This window comes from Pseudorca crassidens, chromosome 13 (assembly GCF_039906515.1).
Source record: "Pseudorca crassidens isolate mPseCra1 chromosome 13, mPseCra1.hap1, whole genome shotgun sequence".
NCBI classification, from domain to species: Eukaryota; Metazoa; Chordata; class Mammalia; order Artiodactyla; family Delphinidae; genus Pseudorca; species Pseudorca crassidens.
Genome location: NC_090308.1, coordinates 69,030,079 through 69,052,324, shown reverse-complemented (window position 1 = coordinate 69,052,324; position 22,246 = coordinate 69,030,079). Strand labels below are relative to the sequence as shown.

Below are 22,246 nucleotides of genomic sequence, written 5' to 3'. Positions count from 1 at the left end.
CAGGCGGATGCTGAACCACTGCGCCACCAGGGAAGCCCTAAACTTTTTTTTTTTATTTGGTTTAATTTTCACAAACCTAAAAGTAGATTTAGCTTTCTTTTTTTTCTCTTTTATTCTTGAATATTATTTTATTTATCTTTTTATACAGCAGGTTCTTATTAGTCATCCATTTTATACACATCAGTGTATACATGTCAATCCCAATCTCCCAATTCATCCCACCACCCCCACCCCACACCCCACCGTTTTCCCCCCTTGGTGTCCAAATGTTTGTTCTCTACTACTGTGTATCAATTTCTGCTCTGCAAACAGATTCATCTGTACCATTTTCTAGGTTCCACATATATATGTTAATATACGATATTTGTTTTTCTTTCTTCACTCTGTATGACAGTCTCTAGATTCATCCACATCTCTACAAATGACTCAACTTCGTTTCTTTTAATGGCTGAGTAATATTCCATTGTATATATGGAATATATACATCTTCTTTACCCATTCATCTGTCAATGGAAATTTAGGTTGCTTCCATGTCCTGGCTATTGTAAATAGTGCTACAATGAACATTGGGGTGCATGTGTCTTTTTGAATTATGGTTTTCTCTGGGTATATGCCCAGTAGTGGAATTGCTGGGTCATATGGTAATTCTATTTTTAGTTTTTTAAAGAACCTCTATACTGTTCTCCATAGTGGCTGTATCAACTTACATTCCCACTAACACTGTAACAGGGTTCCCTTTTCTCCACACCTTCTCCAGCATCTGTTGTTTGTAGATTTTCTGATGATGCCTATTCCAGCCCATTCTAACTGGTGTGAGGTGATACCTCATTGTAGTTTTGATTTGCATTTCTCTAATAATTAGTGATGTTGAGCAGCTTTTCATGTGCTTCTTGGCCATCTGTATGTCTTCTTTGGAGAAATGTCTATTTAGGTCTTCTGCCCATTTTTGGATTGGGTTGTTTGTTTTTTAATATTGAGCTGCATGATCTGTTTATATATTTTGGAGATTAATCCTTTGTTTGTTGATTTGTTTGCAAATATTTTCTCCCATTCTGAGGGTTGTCTTTTCATCTTGTTTATGGTTTCCTTTGCTGTGCAAAAGCTTTTAAGTTTCATTAGGTCCCATTTGTTTATTTTTGTTTTTATTTCCATTTCTCTAGGAGGTGGATCAAAGAAGATCTTGCTGTGATTTAGGTCAAAAAGTGTTCTTTCTATGTTTTCCTCTAAGAGCTTTATAGTTTCCGATCTTACATGTAGGTGTCTAATCCATTTTGAGTTTATTTTTGTGTATGGTGTTAGGGAGTGTTCTAATTTCATTCTTTTACATGTAGCTGTCCAGTTCTCCCAGCACCACTTATTGAAGAGACTGCCTTTTCTCCATTGTATATCCTTGCCTCCTTTGTCATAGATTAGTTGACCATAGGTGCATAGGTTTATCTCTGGACTTTCTATCCTGTTCCATTGATCTATATTTCTGTCTTTGTGCCAGTACCATATTTTCTTGATTACTGTAGCTTTGTAGTATAGTCTGAAGTTTGGGAGCCTGATTCCTCCAACTCCGTTGTTTTCCCTCGAGACGGCTTTGGCTATCTGGGGTATTTTGTATCTGCATACAAATTTTAAGATTTTTTGTTCTAGTTCTGAAAAAAATGTCATTGGTAATTTGATAGGGATTACCTTGAATCTGTAGATTGCTTTGGGTAGTATAGTCATTTTCACAATATTGATTCTTCCAATCCAAGAACATGGTATATCTCTCCATCTGTTGGTATCATCTTTAATTTCTTTCATCAGTGTCTTATAGTTTTCTGCATACAGGTCTTTTGTCTCCCTAAGTGGATTTATTGCTAGGTATTTTATTCCTTTTGTTGCAGTGGTAAATGGGAGTGTTTGCTTAGTTTCTCTTTCATATTTTTCATCATTAGTGTATAGTAATGCAAGTGATTTCTGTGCATTAATTTTGTATCCTGCAACTTTACCAAATTCATTGATTAGCTCTAGTAGTTTTCTGGTGGCATCTTTAGGATTCTTTAAGTATAGTATTATGTCATCTGCAAACAGTGACAGTTTTACTTCTTCTTTTCCAATTTGTAGTCCTTTTATTTCTTTTTCTTCTCTGATTTCCATGGCTAGGACTTCCAAAACTGTGTTGAATAATAGTGGTGAGAGTGAACATCCTTTTCTTGTTCCTGATCTTAGAGGAAATGCTTTCAGTTTTTCACCATTGAGAATGGTGTTTGCTGTGGGTTTGTCATATATGGCCTTTATTATTTTGAGGTAGGTTCCCTCTATACCCATCTTCTGGAGAGTTTTTATCATAAATGGGTGTTGAATTTTGTCAAAAGCTTTTTCTGCACCTGTTGAGATGATCACATCTCACTTTGTTTTTCTTCTTCAGTTTGTTAATATGGTGTATCACATTGATTGATTTGCTTATATTGAAGAATCCTTGCATCCCTGGGATAAATCCCACTTGATCATGGTATATGATCCTTTTAATGTGTTGTTGCATTCCATTTGCTAGTATTTTGTTGAGGATTTTTGCATCTATATGCATCAGTGATATTGGTCTGTAATTTTCTTTTTTTGTAGTATCTTTGTCTGGTTTTGGTATCAGGGTGATGGTGGCCTTATAGAATGAGTTTGGGAGTGTTCCTTCCTCTGCAGTTTTTTGGAAGAGTTTGAGAAGGATGGGTGTTAGCTCTTCTCTAAATGTTTGATACAATTCACCTGTGAAGCCATATGGTCCAGGACTTTTGTTTTTTGGAAGATTTTTAATCACAGGTTCAATTTCATTACTTGTGATTGGTCTGTTCATATTTTCTATTTCTTCCTGGTTCAGTCTTGGAAGCTTATACCTATCTAAGAATTTGTCCATTTCTTCCATGTTGTCCATTTTATTGGCATAGAGTTGCTTGTAGTAGTCTCTTAGGGTGCTTTGTATTTCTGCAGTGTCAGTTGTTACTTCTCCTTTTTCATTTCTAATTCTGTTGATTTGAGTCTTCTCCCTTTTTATCTTGATGAGTCTGGCTAGTGGTTTATCAATTTTGTTTATCTTCTCAAAGAACCAGCTTTTAATTTTATTGATCTTTGCTATTGTTTTCTTTGTTTCTATTTTATTTATTTCTGCTCTGATCTTTATGATGTCTTTCCTTCTGCTAACTTTGGGTTTTATTTGTTCTTCTTTCTCTAGTTCTTTTAGGTGTAAGGTTAGATTGTTTATTTGAGATGTTTGTTGTTTCTTGAGGTAGGATTGTATTGCTATAAACTTCCCTCTTAGAACTGCTTTTGCTGTATCCCATAGGTTTTGGATCGTCATGTTTTCATTGTTATTTGTCTCTAGGTATTTTCTGATTTCCCCTTTGATTTCTTCAGTGATCTCTTGGTTATTTAGTAACGTATTGTTTAGCCTCCATGTGTTTGTGTTTTTTACGTTTTTTCCCTGCAGTTGTTTTCTAATCTCAGAGTGTTGTGGTCAGAAAAGATGCTTGATATGATTTCAATTTTCTTAAATTTACTGAGGCTTGATATGTGACCCAAGATGTGATCAATCCTGGCGAATGTTCCATGCGCACTTGAGCAGAAAGTGTAATCTGCTGTTTTTGGATGGAATGTCCTATAAATATCAATTAAATCTATCTGGTCTATTATGTCATTTAAAGTTTCTGTTTCCTTATGAATTTTCTGTTTGGATGATCTGTCCATTGTTGTAAATGAAGTTTAAAGTCCCCCACTATTATTGTGTTACTGTCAATTTCCTCTTTTATAGTTGTTAGCAGTTGCCTTATGTATTGAGGTGCTCCTATGTTGGGTGTGTATATATATATAAAATTTTTTTTTTTTTTTTGCGGTATGCAGGCCTCTCACTGTTGTGGCCTCTCCCTTTGTGGAGCACAGGCTCCGGACGTGCAGGCTCAGCGCCCATGGCTCCAGGACCCAGCCGCTTTGCGGCATGTGGGATCTTCCCGGACCGAGGCACGAACCCGTGTCCCCTGCATCGGCAGGTGGACTCTCAACCACTGCGCCACCAGGGAAGCCCGCATATATATTTATAATTGTTATGCCTTCTGCTTGATTGATCCCTTGATCATTATGTGGTGTCCTTCCTTGTCTCTAGTAACATTGTTTATTTTAAAGTCTATTTTATCTGATATGAGTATTGCTACTCCAGCTTTCTTTTGATTTCCTTTTTCATGGAATATCTTTTTCCATCCCCTCACTTTCAGTCTGTATGTGTCCCTAGGTTTGAAGTGGGTCTCTTGTAGACAGCATATATATGCGTCTTGTTTTTGTATCTATTCAGCGAGCCTGTGTCTTTTGGTTGGAGCATTTAATCCAATCACGTTTAAGGTAATTATCAATACGTGTGTTCCTATTACCATTTTCTAAATAGTTTTGGGTGTTTTTGTAGGTCCTTTTGTTCTCTTGTGTTTCCCACTTACAGAAGTTCCTTTAGCATTTGTTGTAGAGCTGCTTTGGTGGTGCTGAATTCTCTTAGCTTTTTCTTGTCTGTAAAGCTTTTGATTTCTCCATCGAATCTGAATGAGATCCTTGCCAGGTAGAGTAATCTTGGTTGTAGGTTTTTCCTTTTCATCACTTTAAATGTGTCATGCCACTCCCTTCTGTGTTGTAGAGTTTCTGCTGAGAAATCAGCTGTTAACCTTATGAGAGTTCCCTTGTATGTTATTTTTTGTTTTTCTCTTGCTGCTTTCAGTAATTTTTCTTTGTCTTTAATTTTTTCCAATTTGATTACTATGTGTCTCAGCGTGTTTCTCCTTGGGTTTATCCTGTATGGGACTCTCTGCGCTTCCTGGACTTGGGTGGCTATTTCCTTTCCTATGTTAGGGAAATTCGACTATAATACCTTCACATATTTTCTCAGGCCCTTCTCTCTCTCTTCTCCTTCTGGGACCCCTATAATGTGAATGTTGTTGCATTTAATGTTGGCCCAAAGGTCTCTTAGGCTGTCTTCCTTTCTTTTCATTCTTTTTTCTTTATTCTGTTCTGCAGCAGTGAATTCCACCATTCTGTCTTCCCAGTCACTTATCCATTCTTCTGCCTCAGTTATTCTGCTGTTGATTCCTTCTAGTGTATTTTTCATTTCAGTTATTGTATTGTTCATCTCTGTTTGTTTGTTCTTTAATTCTTCTAGGTCTTTGTTAAACATTTCTTGCATCTCCTTTATCTTTGCCTCCATTCTTTTCCCGAGTTCCTGGATCATCTTCACTATCATTCTGAATTCTTTACTGGAATGTTTCCTATCTCCACTTCATTTCATTGTTTTTCTAGGGTTTTATCTTGTTCCTTCATCTGGTACATAGCCCTCTGCCTTTTCATCTTGTCTATCTTTGTGTGAATGTGGTTTTTGTTCTGCAGGCTGCAGGATTGTAGTTCTTCTTGCTTCTGCTGTCTGCCATCTGGTGGATTAGGCTATCTCATGTAAATGTTTTTACATTTTAATTTACATTTTAGTGTCTTTACTTTAAATGGAATTTTGGTAATTATCAGATGAATAATACTTAGCACTTCCATGTGTGCAGCATGAGTCACAATAGCCAAGATACAGAAACAACCTAAATATCTATTGACAGATTAATGGATAAAGAAAAGTGGTATATACACACAATGGAATACTATGTAGCCTTAAAAGAAAGAGAAAATTCTACAATATGTGACAGTATGGATGAACCTTTGAGGACATTTTGGTAAGTAATATAAGCCAGTCAAGGAAAGACACATACTGCATGATTCCACTTATAATCGGAATCTAAAATAGTTAAATTCATAGAATTAAAGAGTGGAATGATGGTTGCCGGGGGCTGGGATGGAGGAGAAATTGGGAGTGAGTAATCAATGGGCGTAAAGTTTCAGTTAAGCTGGATGAATAAGCTCTGTAGTACAATTTTGTACCCGTAAACAATAATGTACATTTAAAGATCTGTTGAGGGTTGATCACATGTTAAGTATTCTTACCACAACAAAATTAGATTAAAATATAATAATATTTTATGAAATGTGAAAATTATGTCAAATAAAGTTTCAGTGTCTGTAAATAAAATTCAGTTGGAACCTAGCCTTGCTCGATCATGTGTGTGTTGTCTGTGGCTGCTTCCATTCTGCAGGGACAGAATTGAGTATTTATTTGCAACAGAAATTACATAGCATCCTCAATTTTGCTTCTTGGCTCACAAGATCTAAAATATTTACTATCTGGCTTTTACAGAAAACTTTTGCCAATCATGTTGCTAGGTTGTGGGTTCCTCTGCTCTGCTCTGTCTGTAGTGTTCCTTTATCTGGTTTGTGTCTTCTGTATACTTACTGAAATCACCTGATTGATGGCTCTTCTTATTCTCTTTGTCATTGTGAGTTCAGCCCTTTTTTATTCCTTTGCTAATACTTTGGCAAGCGGAAAAACAGCTAAAATACATGTAGTGTGTACAATGTCCTGAATTGTTAGGGCATTTAATAGATATACATATACATAGGAAATAACTGCTTTTGGTACAATAGGTAGGTACTGTTATTCAATCTACTTTGCAGATAATGACACTGGGGTCAGGGAGGTTAAGTAACTTTCCTAAGATCATCACGCAGTTAGAAAGTATTGAGGCAGAATTCAAACAAACCCAGGCAGTCTGGCTCCAGACTCTTACCCATTCTGCTACTGATTCTTGTGAGAAAGAGAAAGGAACTTGTGTGGTTGGTCTGCTATCATGGTCCATAAATGATCAATGTAGTTTAGAATATACAAAAAAAGTCTGAGACTTTTATTAGGAGGAAAAGAGGGAGAAGAAACGTGTCCAGGGTGGAGGAAGGTGGAATTCTGTGCTCAACAAATGTTAGTTTCTTCTGCTTCAAAAATGTTGCTCAGGGCTAGCCCTGTACTTTCTTTCCTGTTTAGCAATATTTCAAGTTGCCATCTGATGAACCATAGTAGAGGGGAAGACAGTGGACTAACGGGCTCACGATCCCACTGTCCTAAATATGTGGAGATAGCTCTGTTTTTAAAAACTAGAAGTGCTTCAGAGAGATGGTCTGTGAAGATTAAGTTCTCAGACATATATATGGGAAATGGGGCATTCCATATTGTTCTCCTGGAGATTCAGAATTTTTGTAAGCAAAGTAAACACTCTCAGAAGACTTTGCATTAAATACTTTCTGTTTATTTTTCAGCCCAATTTAAATGACCCTAGGTTTTAATTTTTTATTTATTTTTGTGCCTGTGTAATATCTGTCAACAGTCTGAAGAATTAGTGTTCAGTGGAAACTACTTTGGAAAATGTCATTCCCCATTTTTTTTCCTATATTGCAAGGTTGCAAATTGTCCTTACACTCTAACGTGAAGAAAAAAATGCTTTATGTTACCTACAATGACTCTCATCTTTTTGTTGAATATTCGCTATGGCGTAGCGGGAAAAGAGATTGACTGAATGTATCATCTGGATAAACAAGGCCAGGATATCATCAATTTGGTTTTTTCTCTGGGACAGATATTCACTCAGTCTCTCACATGCCTTTCTCCAGCTCCTGCTTCTTTCCCTAAGGAGGCATCCGGGTGTGTCGGGGAAGGGGCTCCCTGGCCCATGCTGATCCTGGGAGGTATGCTCACAGTTATCTGCTGGTCTCAGGGACAACGTCTCTTGGCTGAACGGGTGCTGCTGGCCCTTTGATAGACAGTCTACAACTCATGTCACTTTATTTGTTCTCTTTGCAAGCATCTGTCAGTGTCCGGGCTGACTTAGCCCTCAGTCTGTTCCCAAGTGACTGCTGTGGCCTTTGTCCAACCTGCTTCCCCACTGCCTACGAAGCTTCCTCCACGAGGTCACCTTGCTCTGCCCAACAGGCCCCTTGGTGGGCCCACTGTCCCTCAGCTACACAAGCGCAGGAACTGGGGAGGTTTGAGAAGCTCGACCTGGAACCTCCCTCTTTATGCACACACTGCACAACCCCATAGATGTGGCTGCATCCCAGGTTATTGTCTTTGTGGGGGGGAGGGGGCAACTTGAAAGGTGCTCTTTTCCCGGAGTCTTCTATGAGGAAATGAGTGGGTGGCTATAGTCTATGTTGTTATCATTGATTTTTTAAAAAAATATTTATTTATTTATTTGGTTGCACTCGGTCTTAGTTGTGGCAGGCGGGCTCCTTAGTCACGGCTCACTGGCTCCTTAGTTGTAGCTCGCGGACTCCTTAGTTGTGGTATGTGAACTCTTAGTTACGGCATGCATGTGGGATCTAGTTCCCAGACCAGGGATCGAACCCGGGCCCCCTGCATTGGGAGTGCAGAGTCTTAACCACTGTGCCACCAGGGAAGTCCTCGTTATCATTGATTTTTTTTTTTTAACATCTTTATTGGGGTATAATTGCTTTACAATGGTGTGTTAGTTTCTGCTTTATAACAAAGTGAATCAGTCATACATATACATATGTTCCCATATCTCTTCCCTCTTGCGTCTCCCTCCCTCCCACCCTCCCTATCCCATCCCTCCAGGCGGTCACAAAGCACCGAGCCGATATCCCTGTGCCATGCGGCTGCTCCGCACTAGCTATCTACCTTACGTTTGTTAGTGTGTATATGTCCATGACTCTCTCTCGCCCTGTCACAGCTCACCCTTCCCCCTCCCCATATCCTCAAGTCCGTTCTCCAGTAGGTCTGTGTCTTTATTCCCATCTTACTCCTAGGTTCTTCATGCCATTTTTTTCCCTTAAATTCCATATATACGTGTTAGCATACGGTATTTGTCTTTTTCTTTCTGACTTACTTCACTCTGTATGACAGACTCTAGGTCTATCCACCTCATTACAAGTAGCTCAATTTCGTTTCTTCTTATGGCTGAGTAATATTCCATTGTATATATGTGCCACATCTTCTTTATGCATTCATCCGATGATGGGCACTTAGGTTGTTTCCATCTCCGGGCTATTGTAAATAGAGCTGCAATGAACATTTTGGTACATGACTCTTTTTGAATTTTGGTTTTCTCAGGGTATATGCCCAGTAGTGGGATTGCTGGGTCATATGGTAGTTCTATTTGTAGTTTTTTAAGGAACCTCCATACTGTTCTCCATAGTGGCTGAAACAATTCACTATCATTGATTTTTATCTTCACTTGTATGACACACATTCCCCCGAAGTCTAGGGAGGGGAAATGAGGACACACAAGTTTGACAGCTTCCAATCTCTGTCTCTCTTTTCTCCCTGCAGGCCAGAAACAGCCAGATGTCTCTTCTATTTCTTCTTTATTATATCTTTCCTTCTCTGTCCTGGCTGTTGGTAGGGCTAGGGAACAGCCCTCCACATTAGTAAACCCCGTATTCTAAGTCCTTCAGCCTATTTTTTCCTCAGATAACATCCTGGTGAGCAAGTTTTATTGTCTTGCTGCATATCCAATTTGTACATAGGGTATAAAAAACTGACCTATTTTGTGTCCTTTCTTCTTTTTTATTTTTAAATTTTTATCGGAGTATAGTTGATTTACAATGTTGTGTTAGTTTCTGCTGTATCTTTTTTCTTTCTCTGCATTTCTTATGTAACAAATTTAATCCTCCCGTAGGCAGATGGATGCCCAATGTGAAATATGGTTTGCTCAGGAAGGCAAAGAACAAAGCCTAGTTGTAACATTACCTCTATTTCCCATGTTCTATCAGCCTTTGCTCTGATCCTGCACTAGGTAGTCCACAGTTTTAAAGTTTCTTTGATGCTGCTGTCTCTTGGATTTCCTCCTCTTGGCCGCTCCACTATTTTTCAAGCTTATTACCGTTTGTCTTTTATGAAATGTCACTCCTAAAAGTTCTATCTTGAGGTTACTTTTCCTCTCTTACTGCACACCGGGAGACTTTAACCATACTCATTCTTTTAAATGCTAATCGCACACTCATTTCCCACATGTATATTCTAGCCAGAACCTTGTGTCTTGTTGATCTGTAAGCTCCTCAAAGTCAACACACTGGGTCCACCCACCAGCTGCCGTTTTCTTCTCTTGCATGTGCCATGTCATTTAACAGCAGGAGGATTCAGCCAGTTCCTTAGTTCAGGCTCTCATCATTCCTCATGTGGGCTGTTCCAATAAATTTCTAAAGACTCTTTCTGCTTTCCCCCCTCATTTCACAGCAGTCTATCTCCATATTGCTCTTAGAATGCACCTTTAAACTCCTTTGGGCCCCCACCCCCACCCCCATTTTGTCCTGCCTCACATCTGGCCACTTCCCACACACTTGTTTTCCTCTAGTCAATCTTCCGACAGTTCTTAGAATGCTCCTGCTGTCTCATGCTTTGCTACTTTTACACCAGTGATTTCTTCCTCTGGGCCACCTTCTCTCCCCCATTCAACGAGCTAACTCCTACTGACGCTTTATGAGTTAGTTCCTGCTGCCCCCTCCAGGAAGCCATCCATTGAAATCCCAGCCCAGATACTGTGGCCTTTTTCTATGCTCCTTCACACATACTTCAACATCCCCACTTACTTTTCCATTTAATTCACATGTGTTTGTGGACCCATCACACATATTTTGGTATTATCCCTCCCTCTTTCTTTCACTTCACTGGGGAGCAGAAACCATGTCTTGTTGATTTCTTTGTCCCTAGGGCCTAGATAGAGCTGGATACCCAGTAAGGCTTAGTAAATGTTTTTTAAAATGAATGGTGGAGGTCAAATAGAATAAGGACAGATAAAAGATCATTAGATCTGTTTCATCAAACGTCTTCACTGGTCTCAGAGAGAGGATGTTCAGTAAATATTTCGCTTTCACAATTTGTGCACTGAGATGCTTGTAGAGAAGGCTACTTGCTTGAACATTAGTCTCAACTCTCGGCAGTACTTCAAAATAGAAGGGAAAGCTGTTAAGAGCTCCTCAAAGTGGATTGTGGAGCAATTAGAGTGACAGAAAGATATCAGTAGTTTGGATGAGCATGGCTTTTAGCCACAAAAAAGCAGCCAGACACATACACTTCAATAAAATCCATAGCAAAACCTTTATAATCAGTCTGAAAATACCCAAGTCTTGTTTTCCTTTCTAGGGAAAATTGAAAAACAATTTAGCGGTTGGATACTTCATCATTTGAACAGTACTTAATCTTTCATTTTTTAAGTCATGTTAAAATATATGTACAAAGCCACAGTTCTTTCCTTCATGACAGATATCCCTAGATTTCCCCCTAGACATGGTGGGGTAGTAGGTGAAGCTCATGGTGATGCCCCTCACTCTGCCTGGTTTCTGTGTAAGTCCTCAGCCCCCTCTTGTCAACATCTCCACTTACTTTTCCAGCAGACCTCTGGGGCTCCAGCTGCTCAGTGTGTACCACATGAGAGGCTGTCAGGACCAAATGAATAATTGCAGCCAGAACGTGAGGGCCGTAGGCATGCCATACCATGGTGATGAGGAGGCAGCAGACAATAGTAAATGATTTTCCATTCCCAGTCACTCAGGAGGACAGGACGCTTGTTGGGGCTGCTGGAGACCTTGAAAGTGTTTGGGGAGTCTGTAGAGCAGGTCAGGAATGTACTTAGAACCCAACAATGGGTATTTCAAAAGTTGTGCTCACAACTAGACTTGGAAGCCCAAAACAGCAGTAACCAGTGATGGCTTAAATTAATATTGGGGGAGGGTAGGGGGGTGTGAGGGGTCTATGGGTTGGGTTTCTCTAGAGAAATAGAACCAATAGAATACACACACATATACATATATATATGCAGAGAGAGATTTATTTTAAGGGATTGGCTCACACAATTGCGCGGCTGGCAAGCCTGAAATTTGTAAGGCAGGCTGGCAGGTTGGAGACTTAGGGAAAAGTTGATGCTTCAGTCTTGAGTTTAAATTCCACAAGGCAGCAGCCTGGAAACTCAAGCAGGACTTTGTGTGTGTGTGTGTGTGTGCGCACACACGCGTGTGTTTTTTGTAGTTTTTTGGCTGAGTTGGGTCTTCATTACTGCACATGGGCTTTCTCTAGGTGTGGTGAGCAGGGACTACTCTTCGTTGCAGCGCGCAGGCTTCTCATTGTGGTGGCTTCTGTTGTTGTGGAGCACAGGCTCTAGGCACATGGACTTCAGTAGTTGTGGCATGTGGGCTTCAGTAGTTGTGGCTTGTGGGCTCAGTAGTTGTGGCTTGCGGGCTCTAGAGTGCAGGCTCAGTAGTTGTGGTGCACGGGCTTAGTTGCTCCGTGGCATGTGGGATCTTCCCAGACTAGGGCTCGAACCCGTGTCCCCTGCATTGGCAGGCAGATTCTTAACCACTGCGCCACCAGGAAAGTCCCTTAAGCAGGATTTTTATGTTGCAGTCTTGAGGCAGAATACCTTCTTCTTCAAGAAACCACAGTTTTTGCTCTTAAGGCGTTCAACTGATTGGATGAAGCCCACCCACATTATGGAAGGGTAATCTGCTTTACTCAAAGTCTACGGATTATAAATGTTAATCGCATCTAAAACATACTTTCAGGAGGGAGGATGAAGATGGCAGAGTAGGAAGACCCTGAGCTCACCTCCTCCCATGAACACACCAAAACTACAAATACATGTAGAACAGTTGTCTCTGAGAACAAGCTGAAGACTAGCAGAGCTGCTCTTCTACGACAAAAGATGTAAAGAAAAAAACCACTATCGCGGTAGGTAGAAGGGGCAGAAATATGGTCTAGTCAGGACCCTCACCCCCAGCGTGGTGACCCACAAGGGGGAGGGAATATCACAAACACAGAGGTCCTCCCTAAGGGGTGAGGGGTTTGAGTCCCATGTTGGGCTTCTCAGCTCTGGAGAACTGCAATGGGAGGATGAACCCCCATAATGTCTGGCTTTGAAAATTCCCCCAAAGTGACTCCCCCTTGCCATACCCAGCAGGTGGCCTTAGCTGAGATCAGTGCCTCCCAAAGCAGCTCCCACCTTACCACACCTGGTAGGCGGCCTTGGCACTGACAAGTACCCCTTCCCCCACAAAGTGGATCTGACCCGGGAGGGCCAGCCCTGCCCACCAGCATGTCCACAGCCATTCCTGCAGGGCCTTGGAGACAGTCAGGCTAGGAGCCAGTCCTTCCCACCCGTGTGCTCACAACAACGGTGGCACCACCACAAAAGGAGGGCACATGCAGCCCATACAGGGGATACCCTTGAAGCATCTGGCTCTGGTGACCAGGAGGGACTGCTCTTCTAGGTCCCACAGGAAACCTTCCACATAAGGCCACTCCTTCAAGACCAGGATACATAGCTTACCTACCTAATACATCGATACAAACACAGAGAGTTAGGCAAAATGAAGAGACAGAGAAATATATTCCAAATGAAAGAATAAGACAAAACCTCAGAAAAAGATCTCAGTGATACAGAGATAAGTAATCTACCTAATAAAGAGTTTAAAGTAATGGCCAGAATGATGCTCACTGAACTTGGAGATGAATAAATGAACACAGAGAGAACTTCAACAAAGAGAAAATATAAAAAAGAACCAGAGCTGAAGACTACAATAACTGAAATGAAAAATACACTAGATGGAATTACAGCAGATTAGATGATGCAGAAGAAGCTGAGAAGCCCAACATGGGACTCAAACCCCTCACCCCTTAGGGAGGATGCAGAAGAATGTATCAAGAAGAGAGAGAGAGAGAGAGAGAGAGTAGTTTAAGGGATCTCTGGGACAACATCAAGCATGTTAACATCTGCACTATAGGCATCCCAAAAGGAAAAGAGAGAGTGAAAGGGATAGAAAGCTTATTTGAAGAAATAATGCCTGAAAACTTCCCTAACCTGGTGAAGGAAACAGGTATTCAAGTCCAGGAAGCATAGAGAGTGCCCCCCCATCAAAGAACCCAAAAAGATCCACACCAAGATATATTATGATTTAAATGTCAAAAGTTAAAGAAACAACCTTAAAGGCAAGAGAGAAACAACTAGTTATGTTCAAGGGAGCCACCGTAAGACTATCAGCTTATTCTTCCGGAGAAACTTTAGAGGCCAGAAGGGAGTGGCACTATATAGTCAAAGTGCTGAAAGGAAAAAACTTACAGGCAAGAATACCTGGCAAGGTTAGCATACAGAATTGAAGGAGAGAGAAAGAATTTCCCAGACAAACAAAAGCTGAAGGAGTTCATAACACCTAAACCAGCCACACAAGAAATGTTAAAGGGACTTCTTTAATTGGAAAAGAAAAAGCCTAACTAGAAATCAAAAAAAATATATGGAAATAAGAAAATATCACTGGTAAAGCAAACATATAGTAAAGGTAGTGATCAACCACTTACAAAACTAGTGTGAAGGTTAAAAGACAAAGGTAGTAAAATCAACTATAACTACAGTAATTAGTTAAAGCCTACACAAAATAAAAAGAGAGCAAGAGAAAAAGAAAGAACAGTGAAGAACTACAAAAAACCAAGAAAACAATGAACAAAATGGCAATAGGTACCATTTAAGTGTAAGTAGTTTAAATGCTCTAATCAAAAGGCGTAAGGTGGTTGAACAGATAAAAATACAAGACCCATCTGTATACTGCCTACAAGAGACTCATTTCAGATCTGAAGATACAGAGACTAAAAGTGAAGGATGAAAAAGGATACTTCATGCAAATGGAAACAAAAAAGCTAGGGTGGCAATATTTATATCAGACAAAATAGACTTAAAAGCAAAGGCTATAACAAGAGACAAAGAAAGATATTACATAATGATAAAAGAGTCAATCAAACAAAATAACACTTATAAGTACTTATGCACCCAACATAGTACAACTAAATATAGATAAAGCATATTTATATTTAACAGAACAAAAGGGAGAAATTGACAGTAATACAATAATACTAAGGAACTTTAATACCCCACTTACGGCAATGGGTAGATCATTCAGACAGAAAATCAATATGGGAACACTAGCCTTAAACAACATATTAGATCAGATGAACTTAATAGATATCTACAGAACATTTCATCCCAAGACAGCAGAACACACATTTTTTTTAAGTGCACGTGGAACATCCTCCTGAATAGATGGCATGTTAGGACACAAAACAAGTTTCAGTAAATTTAAGATTAAAATCATATCAAGCATATTTTCAGACTACAATGCTGTGAGACTAGAAATCAACTACAAGAAGAAAACTGGAAATAACACAAACACATGGTGAATAAACAACATGCTACCAAACAACAGTGGGTCAATGAAGAAATCAAAGAAGAAGAAATAAAAAAAAAATACCCAGAGACAAATAAAAATGAAAACACAACCTTCCAAAATAAAAACAGAAACAGATTCACAGATCCAGAGGAGAAACTAGTGGTTGCCAGAGAAGATGAGGCTGGCGGGGATGAGTGAAATAGGTGAAGGGAATTAAGAGGTACAAACTTCTAGTTATAAATGTCATGGGGATGTGTCATGGGGAGTAGAGTCAATGGTATTGTAATAACTTTAAATGGTGACAGGGTGACTAGACTTACTTTGGTGATCATCTTATAAATGTGTATAAATAGTGAATTACTATGTCGTATACCTGAACCTGATATAATATACTTATATTAATTATTGTTAATCATACTTCAATAAAAACAGGTAAAACATTTTCACAGTAATATCTAGATTAGTATTTGACCAAACAACTGGGCACCATAGCCTAGCAGAGTTGACACATAAAATTAACTATCACAAAGACCAAAGGAGGGACAATGAAAGCCCAAATCGGGAGATGGAGCTAGGGCAGGGGCTTGAGAAGAGCCATAGACAAACTCAAAGTCTGTGATCAGAAGTGAAGAGTCTGTATTGGATTGGTCAGGGCCAGGGAACCACAGATACAAGTTGAACTGATGGTGAACTTGACCCCACCCTACCTCTTCTGATTGTGCTGAGTGGTGGTGCAGATGATACAGATCCAAACTCCTGAGGTCTTCCACTGCAGGCTTTGCTCAAGTGGGCAGAGGCTATTTTTCTTCCCTTGTTTCTCTAGCAAAATGTATCAATACCTGTCCTAAAAGTCTCATTTCATTAGGGTGCCTTCTTAGTGTTGCAGAGCCAAGTTTTAGTTCTCTAATCTCATGCGACAGTAAATTCTAACCTTTTGTTAATAAAAAATAAAAATGAGAATGAACTTGAGGACACGGGGAGGGGGAAGGGTAAGCTGGGACAAAGTGAGAGAGTGGCATGGACATATATACACCACCAAATGTGAAATAGATAGCTAGTGGGAAGCAGCCGCATGGCACAGGGAGATCAGCTCAGTGCTTTGTGACCACCTAGAGGGGTGGGATAGGGAGGGTGGGAGGGAGAAGCAAGAGGGAGGAGATATGGGGATATATATATATATATATATATATGGCTGATTCACTTTGTTATAAAGCAGAAACTAACACACCATTGTGAAGCAATTAGACTCCAATAAAGATGTTAAAAAAATGAATTATAAACTTGTTTGATAGAAAGCAGATGGGGAAACTCATGCCTGGTCCAGGTACTTTTGCAGTACGACTGTTTGCTTGAAAAGTATCTCCTTCACAACACTTTGAAGTATTCTTTTTATCCTTCCCTCCATGGACACATCTTTTTTTGTGTTGTACTAGCTACCAACCTATTGTTTCTTAACTCATGCCCACCCGTCTATACTTGGTTCTATGTTGTCAGTCTAAGAGTCTGCAAACTACATTTTCAAGATACCTTTGCAATCCAAAGGGAGGAACTAGCAGGAGACTGGAAAGCAGGAGAAAGGGAGAAGGGACACTCATCCTGTTCCCAGGTCCTGTAAGCATCCTTTCAGCAGAAGGAGATACAGGAGCAGCAGATGCTTCCAGCTCCTGCATTTTTTGGTTTGCCAAACAGCAGCTGCAAGGCCTCCTCCTCAGAAGTCTAAGCACGAGCTGTGCAGTACCTCTTCTGAGTACTGGAACATGGCCCTCAAGAGACCTCAGTTCAGAGCTTTGAGTGCCACTGGGAAGCATGCATAACCCCTGAAAAGTCCAAGATTAGATGGGCGCTGCCCTCTCAGAGATCTGAGCACCAGTCGTTCAAGGAACTGACTCAGGAATCCAAGATCAGATGAGCAGTGCCTTCCTCAGAGGTTTGAGAGCCAGCCATTGCAGTACCTTCTCAGGAGTCCAAGCACCAGACTGCAGTGTCCCCTCAGGGGTCCGAGTACCAACCATGTGGGCCCACCGCTGCCCAGAGGTCTGTGCACCAGCTGAGAGCACCCCTTCACTGTCATAACTCCAACTCCATGGCAGCGCTTCATCTGAGGTCCTAGGATCTGGTAACATCCATCTTTTCCTTTTTGTTCTCTAAGCCCTAGGGGTGATGGCTGCCTTCTAGGGTTATCTCAAAGTCCAATTTTTGTTCTACTAGCTTTCCAACACCTTCCAAATTCATTGCTAGTATTAAACATCCTGTATTTGAAAAAACTAATTTTGCTTCTTTTTATAGCCCGGACCCTGAAATATGCACACATCTCAACTTTCCCACAGTCTGGGTAGCTGGAACATTCTAGGATTGCTGTCCTCAGGGTAGGTTGATACTATGGAAGAGCAGAAGGAGAAAAAAATTAGATTTGTGGGTTTTTTTAAAAGTTCTTCTGAAGGCCAAGACAGAGAATAATTTTGAGATTTAAGAACTTGAATTTTGATTTCAAAAGCAGAGCTCTCAGGTCAATTTATTTGTCCTAAACAATAAGTATTCTCTCTCTCTCTCAGACTATATAAGTATTCTGAAAGGTAGGGAGAAGGCAAAAATTGTTGGAAATGTAAGCAAAATACATAGAGGCTATTGAAGGTTTCTGAAAAGGGGCCTTGTTTCTTGCCCCTCCCCTCTCAGATTAGCAATACAGCCATACATAGGTCTGGGAATCTGAGAGCAGAAGAGAGGTTTGTCTTCTTATCTGGAAAGCACTGCACTGGAACTCCCACCCCTACCCTGTTGTAGGGCCAGTGACTAGAGACAGTCTATGTGAATAGCAGATACAGAGTCTCAGTATGAGGAACGGAGGGCACCCAAGACCACTCCATCAGGGTTCCTGCCACTCCAGGCTGAGAAAGAGAGCTGGCCCACCCAGAGTGGTCTAGAGTTGTGACAAATGATGCTTTTGATGGAAATTAAGTGGAAGATGTAGCTGGAGTCTTCCTGAGAGTATGGATGCTTGTGTAGATGCCAGTGTAGAGAAGAAATGACCATACCTAAGGGCCACAGGGAACTGGTATGGAAAGTGAATCCAGCCGGCACTGATAATCCTGCCTGAACTGTGGTTCCTGTTCCCAGGACAGTGAATTCAGCATGTACAGAGGATCGAGCCTGGACACAGAGTCCAAGATGGACAAATGTCTCATCCTCATGCCATGACACTAGGTCATCGCTGCCCCAGGAACTTAGAAGATACTAAATGGGGGAGAAAAATGGTGATAGAAAAGTCCTATATTGACTTTCTAACTAAATTTTATTGAATTTTAATGGAAACGTCTAACTTCAGCAGAGTTGACTAAGATTGTATTCTCTCTCATCAGATGGAATTGGGGGGGGCTTGAAGGAAATTATGTTACTACAGAAATATATAGAAATATTGCTTTTTGCACATCCGAACACATGGACGTTTGTCCCACTATATATATTTAGTGTGACCCTCCTTTACAAAGAAGTGCTGGTGCAAGACATTTTTAGGCTAGAGGTGCTTTTTCCTGCCTAAAGTATGGTTTTGTGTCTAGGAGGAACAAAAATAATGTTTTGTTGCTTGCAATATAAAACAGAATAAATGAATCATTATAAAGATTCTGAGTTTGTCCCTCAATTAAAAAGAAAAAGAAAATATCTGAGGCATCTAATATAATCTAGGAGACCAAAATCACAAAACTAAAACTACTTTTGACTTACTTACTTTTATAGTTATTTTTAAAATATTTATGTATTTTTCGCTGTGTTGGGTCTTCGTTGAGGCACGTGGGCTTTCTCTAGTTGCGGCGAGCAGGGGCTAATCTTTGTTGTGGTGCGTGAACTTCTCATTGTGGGGGCTTCTCTTGTTGAGCAAGGCCTCTGGGTGTGCGGGCTCAGTAGTTGTGGCTCGCATGCTCTAGAACACAGGCTCAGTAGTTGTGGCACATGGGCTTAGTTGCTCTGCGGCATGTGGGATCTTCCTGGACCTGGGCTCGAACCCATGTCCCCTGCACTGGCAGGCAGATTCTTAACCACTGCGCCACCAGGGAAGTCCTTGACTTACTTTTAAAAGTCATAAGTGTTCAAGAATTTTTCCTATACTTAAGAAAATGTTTAATTTTTAGTCTACGTGGGTAACGTAAAATATGCTACATTTTTGAGTTCCCAAATCATCTTCAAAGTTAGACAGAATGAAGTTAGATTCTAGAGAAAAAAAATGTCAAAGGAAATCAGTTGTAGTGTTGTGTGATGACAGGGTTCCTAGTCAAAAGCAATAAATGTGGTCCAATCTAACAATCACTGGGTGAGACTTTACCCTGTGTCAGGTGTTGTACTGAACATTTTGAAGAGAGAGGCTCTGCCTTGGAGTTGCCCACAGCTTGGCAAATTTTTACTGATTTGGGAAGGGATCTGTCAATATTAATGATTGAGGAAAAAAACCTGTGTACTCTTGTGAACCGGCTTTGGATGAAAAAAAAAGTCTTACTGACTCACACGATATGGGAGGCCTTCAACAATTTATCTTTAATTTAAAAGGCAGAATTCAAGTATCTATGTATAAATAAAAGAGGATTTTTAATTGTAATGACTCAGAAATGGAAATAGTTGAGCTTAAGATTAAAACAGCTATCACTAGGTATTAATGTTTTAGTATCTAACCAACAATTTTGGTGATTCCTTCTAACCAACATTAGTCTCAGTGCTGGTGTATTGTGTGTTTGTGAAAAATAATGTTTTAATCAATTCACATTTGATTGAAACAATAATTGGACCCAGATACCCATTTACAATAGCATTACTACAATAAAACTTCATTTAGAAGTCAACTTCTAATAAAAACTCAATTCAATTTAACAATAATTTCTATGGCATATATTATGTATACGTGAAGTACTGAGTGAGGTGCTCTGAGGGATGTTAGAATGAGTAAAGCTAGTCTCAATTTTCAAAGATGAGGGCGGGGGCTTTTAAAATCGTCTTAACGACTATATTTCCAATACTTAGGATAGTTCTTAATACATAATTGGCTTTCAAATAAACCTCTGTAAAGTATTAGCTATGATGCGAGGCCTTACATGTGATGTACTTTAAACAGGAAGTACAACTAGGTCATAGAAATGTGAGGCAGTAAAACAGGTACCTTACCCTCTTGCCATTTTATCTAAGCACACGGAAACCCACTCAAACATAAAGTGCATGTGTACACATACTACACACACACACACACACACACACACACACACACACACACACACGCAACCACAAACACCATGTTTCCTGTAGTCTGCAAGATAGATTTCCTGTAAGTTGATCCCTCCCTAACTAAATGCTATATTGACAGAGAAGTAAGATCCTGGCAGATACAACAATTGTGTGGCGTAACCGTTATTTTCCACCACTGAGAATTTTAAACAGACAAATGAAACCTTGAGGATTTTTCCTTAAATATTTGCTATATCCATTATTGAGAGCCCAGTTCTTCTGAAATATAACATGTAAAATTTCAAATAAAATTACTTTTTAAATGCTGACCTTTTGTTTCTGAGTTTTTCTTGCACAGTTACCATAGATATTCCATGGATCTATGGGAGAGTTATAGGTCCCAATAAAATCACCCAACTCTATTCAACTGTGGGAGTCAATGACACTGTGTTGTCTGAGATGTGCATCTCTTGGGCCCCAAGAACACAGATTTGCTCTTTTCAGTTCTCTAGGTGAATCTTACTATCTGGCAATAAATATTTTACCTTTACTTCCTCTGATTATAGATTTAATCTAGTTTTGTTTTTAAGACAACTCTTCTATTGCCTTCATTCTTGGAGGAAACACTGGAATATATTTTTAATCTTTGTGTTTTAAGTTTACTATCAAAGACAGGGCATCTCTTCTCTTTGGGTAGGAGATAACAGCAATCTAGATGACTCCTTACATATGACCTTTTTGTCTGTTTGTTTTTATTGAGTGTTCTCTTATTTCCTGGCATTTGGGTCACCCATCTCTTTCTCACAGGGTCACTAGACTTGATTTAGTCAGAACAATAGTCTGTCTCAACTGTGGGGTTAATAAGGTATTTCCTGTGCTGTTGAATATTTGCCTTTCTGACTACTGATAAAATCATCTTTGCTATTTGTCTTGGTCTCAAGAGAAAAAAAAATGTGTATTCACCTTCAAAGCATGCAAGATAATGAAGAAATAGCTCCTGGATCAAGGAATGTCACAATCAGTGTAACTTTAATATCTTTTGTGTCTCTGTGACTTTCATGTTCTGATGCTGTTATTACTGACCCTCAAGTTTAATGAGAGAGCGGCAAGTGTGCTCCATTTCTGAGCTCATGTGCCAAAGTCTGATGGCCACCGACCTGCTCTGGTTAAAACGTCTTTCTCATTTTAAAATTAGAAACGAAAAGAATCTGTTCCTATAAATCATGAATGCTGGGTGAAAATTGACTAAATGATTAAAAGGCTGGTTTTTTTTGTTTGTTTGTTTTTAAACAGAGCTCTGCAAACGATCTGGTCTGGCTGCCGGAAGCTGTGTGTAGGGTGAGAGCCTGGAGGACCTGGGTGGCCTGCTGTCTTCCAGTTTAGAGACCGAAAGCTAAGGTTAGTTTGGGAGAGCCTTTGAAAAGTGTGTGGAAGTATCTAAAGGTCTGTGACAATTTCAAAGGTAAAATATCAATAGCATAATGGACTTCCATGGATCTATATTTGCTCTTGATGTTGGCTGAAGTTATAAAAACTGAGGCTGTCACATCTCTGTGTGTCTGTAAGAGACAAAACAAGCGCCTTTCCCCTTGGTACAAAAAGTTAGTCTTTTATAAGTGTCTGTCGGTAAATATAGCCCTTTTGCATCTGTGCCTAGAAATCTGGGGGGAAACCCTTTTGGAAATTAATTGGTCATAGGAATTTGTGTTTGTACACAAATGTGGGATGTGTCTAATGTCTACTTCCAATAAGAGGCACATGGGATAGGAGCAGGGTGGAAGGCAGGTACCAGACACTTCCTCTGTGGTGAGGAGAGGATCTTGATTGGTTGGAAGTGTCTAAAAGAGACAGCTAGGACCCTGGACTCCTGCCCCACTCCCTGAAGTCAGATGAAGCCCTTTCCACACCTGCCAGAGGACTGGAGAATTGTTTGGAGAGACTGAACTCTAGTGATACTCAGGCA

General features: G+C 40.1%; 1 long non-coding RNA gene across 3 annotated transcripts in view; it reads left to right on the top strand.

Annotated features, from left to right (window-relative positions):
* Positions 1-22,246, top strand: part of LOC137204766 (uncharacterized) — a 399,567-nt gene that overhangs the window by 142,185 nt on the left and 235,136 nt on the right. For 2 of the 3 annotated variants that reach the window (XR_010933817.1, XR_010933818.1), the window contains exon 2: positions 21,577-21,681. This is a non-coding gene — a long non-coding RNA (uncharacterized lncRNA). Of the gene's footprint in view, positions 1-21,310; positions 21,449-21,576; positions 21,682-22,246 lie in introns of those variants that run through there. The other variant, XR_010933819.1, reaches the window with a different exon arrangement.